Source organism: Sinocyclocheilus grahami, unplaced genomic scaffold (genome assembly GCF_001515645.1).
Source record: "Sinocyclocheilus grahami isolate Dianchi unplaced genomic scaffold, SAMN03320097.WGS_v1.1 scaffold1318.1, whole genome shotgun sequence".
Lineage (NCBI taxonomy): Eukaryota > Metazoa > Chordata > Actinopteri > Cypriniformes > Cyprinidae > Sinocyclocheilus > Sinocyclocheilus grahami.
The window spans coordinates 266718-272632 of record NW_015506497.1 but is presented as its reverse complement, the minus strand read 5'-3'; positions in this window follow the sequence as shown (position 1 = coordinate 272632).

Here is a 5915-nt window from a genome sequence, read left to right as displayed (position 1 = left end):
TGTGTCTGTGTCTGTGTCTGTGTCTGTGTCTGTCTGTGTGTGTGTGTGTGTGTGTGTGATTTTGTTTGTGACAAAATTTTAATTATAAATATTTTATAGGACATTATGCATAAACATGGTACTTAACTGTGTATCATTATTTCTTGCTAAATGACATTGTAATGTACTTCTGCAACTTCTTCTTTCAATTATGCTGATTTAAATTAATTTATGCCTATTTGAATTAAAAATAATTCCCACTATAGTATTTTAAATATATATTAACATTGTATTTTTACTATATATCTTTAATTATTTTTAAATTAAAATTGTAAAGTACGTATTACTATACAAGTACGATATTAAAGTATTTCTACATCAGAATTGTTAAACTCATATTTTTTTCAGTTACGCTTCTTTTTCTTGTTTAAAATGTTGCACTTCAGCATCATAGTATTTTTTTAACTGCCTTCAATTGTGCGGATTTAAATAGTGAATTCATGCTTATTTAAACAAAAAAAAAAGTTTTATTATATAATAAAATGTATTATTTAATAAATGTTCTATTTATGTGATTTTTTATTGGGAAAAAAAATAAAATTCAGCATAATTGATAGTTCATTGTTGTTTATGCATTAACTAATGTTAACGAATGAAACCTTATTATAAAGTGATTTACAATAACTTCATTGTTCTCCAGCAGATTTTGTCCGGTTGATGCGCGACAGCTCTTCAGAAACTCAGTGAGATGTTCTTGTAAGCGATCGCCACTGTCGTCTGCGTTTAATGCGCCACACGCCGTTCCTGAAAGCCAAATTGAGGGCTTTCAGAAATCTAGTTAGCTTTGTTTACCGACCTTTCCATCAGTCCGAGCGTCCCGTCAGCAGACAGCATGTTATCAAGCACTGTCGACAGCTCTACACATACATCAATACATCTGACCTTCTGTGTTTGACTGCATCTTCAGACACCAGCATCTGCACACATCTGTCTGGTGGCTTTATATCTGCTGCACAATGAATTTCATTGCAAAAGAACTAAATATACAAATAACACTGACTCTAGACATCTGTCCTTGGGTTTGAGTAACAAATAATGATTGTTGTGAATAACAGTATTTGTGAGTTTCATGCCTCACGCTGTTTTCCTTCCCAGATCTTTTGTTGTTGATGTTAGAAGTCAAACTCTACAGTATTTTAGCACAAATAAATCTACATGGTACTTTTGGTAATTATTAATGTATGCTTATTTACATTAAATATTTGTATTATTCATATATTAAACAAAAATATAAGTTTTCTTTTATTTCAAATAAACTAATTTAATGTAAATCAGCATGAATGAAGGCAATTAAATAAATGTGAGAAGTACTTTAAAATGCATTTTTAACAAGAAATAGATTTACAGTAAAAATACAGTGTTTATATACCCCATTATAATAATGTTATTTTAATTAAAATAAACAAATTTTATTTAAATCAGCATAATTGAAGGCAATTCAAATACTAAGAAAAGGAAGGTCCTTATAATGTATTTTTAACAAGAAATAAAGATATACAGTAACACAGTGTTTATATATAAAATACTATAATAAACTTTTGAATTTAAATAAGCATAAATTAATTAAATTTAATCACTTAAAGCCACTTAAAAATGCTGGGATGCAGATTTATTTTTTAATGAGAAATAAAGATATACAGTAAAATACAATATTTATATATAAAAGACTATAATAAAATTATTTTAATTCTAATAAGCATGAATTAAAATGTAAATCAGCGTAATTGAAGGCAGTTCAAAATACAAGGATGCAGAAGTACTTTACCATGTAATTCTTAACAAGAAATACAGATACACAGTAAAAATACAAAAGTTTATGTACAAAATACTATTTTTGCTATTTTAAATAAGCTTACATTAATTTAAATCCACTTAATTGAAGGCAATTAAAATACTTTATTTTTCACAACAATAAAAATATACAGTAAAAATGCAATGTTTTTATATAAAATACTACACTGTAAATAAACAAATTTAATTTTATCCAGCATAATAGAAGGTGGTTAAAATACTACTTATAATTATTAAATATAAATTAATTTATGCTTATTTAAATTAATTACATTTTATTAAATTGTTTTATTATTGTATTTTATATATCAACTTTGTATTTTTAAAGCATATTGTTTTTCTGTCCGCAGTTCATCTGCAGTGTAATTGTAAGTGTATCATGTGCCGCAGCTTTTTTTTACTCTGGTTTTGAAGGCTGCTCTTGGAATGTGAGGAATGTTTTCCAGACATTTTTCTGGTCGTGTCACGTGTTTTTTGGTTCATATGCTGTACATGTGCTCTCTGAGGGTTTGTGTCTTTACAGACCAAACTGTTTTGCTCTGGCTAAACTTCTCGACTCTAATGTATGTTCCCTCAAATTCACCTCTGACTTCAGCAAAAACCAGAGTTTCCCCGCAGCTCTGGAAATCCCGTCCATCAGTGTCCGGACTCTGGGATTTAACCACCCGACGGAAACAAGCGTTTCAAACACAGTTTGAGCAAGAACTCAGACAAGGGAGACATTTGAACAGATTTCAGCAGAGACAGCAGAGCGTTGTTGAAAGTATTAATAATAATAATAACAACAATAAACGTTACTTTCTATAGAGCATCTAAAAGTTGCATCTCAAAGCGTTTTACAGGAATAAAATAAAAATACATTCAAATAAAAAATGATATATATATTAAAAAAAAATTCAATATCAACCAATTACAAATTTAATTTTATCCAGCATAATAGAAGGTGGTTAAAATACTACTTATAATTATTAAATATAAATTAATTTATGCTTATTTAAATTAATTACATTTTATTAAATTGTTTTATTATTGTATTTTATATATCAACTTTGTATTTTTAAAGCATATTGTTTTTCTGTCCGCAGTTCATCTGCAGTGTAATTGTAAGTGTATCATGTGCCGCAGCTTTTTTTTACTCCGGTTTTGAAGGCTGCTCTTGGAATGTGAGGAATGTTTTCCAGACATTTTTCTGGTCGTGTCACGTGTTTTTTGGTTCATATGCTGTACATGTGCTCTCTGAGGGTCTGTGTATTTACAGACCAAACTGTTTTGCTCTGGCTAAACTTCTCGACTCTAATGTATGTTCCCTCAAATTCACCTCTGACTTCAGCAAAAACCAGAGTTTCCCCGCAGCTCTGGAAATCCCGTCCATCAGTGTCCGGACTCTGGGATTTAACCACCCGACGGAAACAAGCGTTTCAAACACAGTTTGAGCAAGAACTCAGACAAGGGAGACATTTGAACAGATTTCAGCAGAGACAGCAGAGCGTTGTTGAAAGTATTAATAATAATAGCAACAACAATAAACATTACTTTCTATAGAGCATCTAAAAGTTGCATCTCAAAGCGTTTTACAGGAATAAAATAAAAATACATTCAAATAAAAAATGATATATATATAAAAAAAAAATTCAATATCAACCAATTACAAAATAACCACATAAAAGCTATCCTAAATAGCAATAACCTATTGTGATAGAGAGTAATAATCATGTCGAATTGAATTACATTTGTTTGGTTGACTTCTAGATTCAGCGGTTCTTAGTGCAACCCAAAAACGAAGGGAAAAATATAATGTTCAATCTAAATATTAAAAAGCAAAAAAGCATTTGTTGTTGATGTTAAAAGTCAAACTCTACAGTATTTTTTGCACAAATTAATCTGCCGCATGGTAACATTGGTAATGCTATCTTTCTGCATTTAAAGGCATGCATTAAAGGTTAAACTTATGCAAATGCAATTTACATTGCATTCAATGTCTGCATTTTATCAGTTGCTTGTATTACTTGCATTCACTGGGAATCGAACCCACAACCTTGCTGTACTGTACTGTAAGTGTTTTATGCCTATACAACATTGCAAAATACAAAATATACATTAAGAAGCGCTGATTTAGATGACTGTCCTAGCTTGGGGTTGAGCAACAAATAATGATTGACGTGAATAACGGTATTTGTGAGCTTCAGGCCTCACGCTGTTTTGTTTCTCATCTTTTTCGTCTCCAATCAAACTACAGTATTTTAGAACAAATCAAAATGTTACATGGTAATATTGGTAATGCTATCTTAATGCATTTAAAGGCATGCATTAAAGGTTAAATATGTGCATTTACTTTGCATCCAAGGTGTGCATTTTATCAGTTGCTTGTATTAATTGCATTCACTGGGAATCGAACCCACAAGCTTGGAGTCGCTCTACTGTTTGTTTCCATTCGTCTGTTTAATCTCAGTCACTTTATTTTCTATTGTTTGTGCTTATACAACATGCAAATATATACATTAATAAGCGCTGATCTAGACAACTGTCCTTGAGTTTGAGTAACAAATAATGTTTGTTGTGAATATTTGTGAACTTCAGGCCAGTTACGACTTTGTTTCCAAGATCTTTTGTTGTTGATGTTAAAAGTCGAACTCTACAGTATATTTGCACAAATTAATGTCACATTGCATTATTGGTAATGCTATCTCTATGCATTTAAAGGCATGCATTAAAGGTTAAATTTATGCATTTACATTGCAATAATGTATACATTTAATCAGTCGCTTGTATTACTTGCATTCACTGGGAATCGAACCCACAACCTTTGGAGTTGATCTACTGTTAATTTCCATTCGTCTGTTTAATCATAGTCACTTTATTTTCTGTTGTTTATGCCTATACTACATGCAAAATACAAAATATAGAGTGAAATATTATTAAAATGATATCCTGTAACTCATAAGTGACACTAGCAACACTGAGGTCATGAGTTCGATTCCCAAATGCATGAACTACAGCTTAACTGCAGTGTTTTGTTTTGGATAAAAGTGTCTGCCAAATGCATAAATGTAAATAATCATCTTGCATAGCAGTATTTGTGATCTCTAAGCCTCCTATTATTTTGTTGAGTTTTATGATGATCTGATCCATGCATGTAAATAATATAAACTGCAGACTTTGATTCGCAGGGTGAGTGAGTGAGTGAGTGAGTGTGTGTGTGTGTGTGTGTGTGTGTGTGTGTGTGTGTGTGTGCGTGTGTGTATGTGTGTAGTTACAGTACGTGTGTGTGTAGCATATTTTGGGTAGGAATTTGCAACCTGAAGTGATTCAAACCAAACTAAAACAACTTTTGGGGACAGCTGGGAACGTCCCTATTTGTGAAAATGGTATATAAATAAAATACATTAAAAAAAATAAAAAATTCTAAAATGCAGACCGTTTGCTGTTAGGGTGTAGGATGTGTGTGAACCATGTTTAGGGGACAAGTTTGTACCCAGATGTAAGCTATATCTTTTGCAGACGTCCAAAGTTGTAGAAAGTTTACAAAAATGAAGTGAATACATATTTTTATTGTAAAAATACATATTTTTTGTTAGGTTATGGTGTGAGTTATGGTGTATTTATAGCTAGCTATACATAAAAAGAATTCATTTTTTGACCTGACTGATGTCCATGTCAAAGTAAAATAATCACATCAAGGTACTTTATGATCTGTGATATATTTATCAGTATTGCTTTAGTATTTTTATATAGATTTTTTATTTATTTAATAATGTTTTGATTTAGCTTTTAAATGTTTAGCTTGATTTAGATTTAGTTTTGTTCTTTTTTAATATTTCTATTTGTTTAATTTCTATTTGAATTTTAGTTAATGTTTTAGTAATTTTGTTAGGAGCTTTTGTCAATTTTATTAGTTTTTGTTCTGTTTTTTTAATATTACTATTTAGGTATAATTTATTTTTTGTTTGAATTTTAGTTAATATTTTAGTCATTTTCTTGTGTCCTTTTGTCATTTGTATTAGTTTTAATTATTTTTTTAATATTACTATTTAGGTTTAATTAATTTATTTATTCCGGTTTAAGTTTTAAAATTTTAATAATTTTGC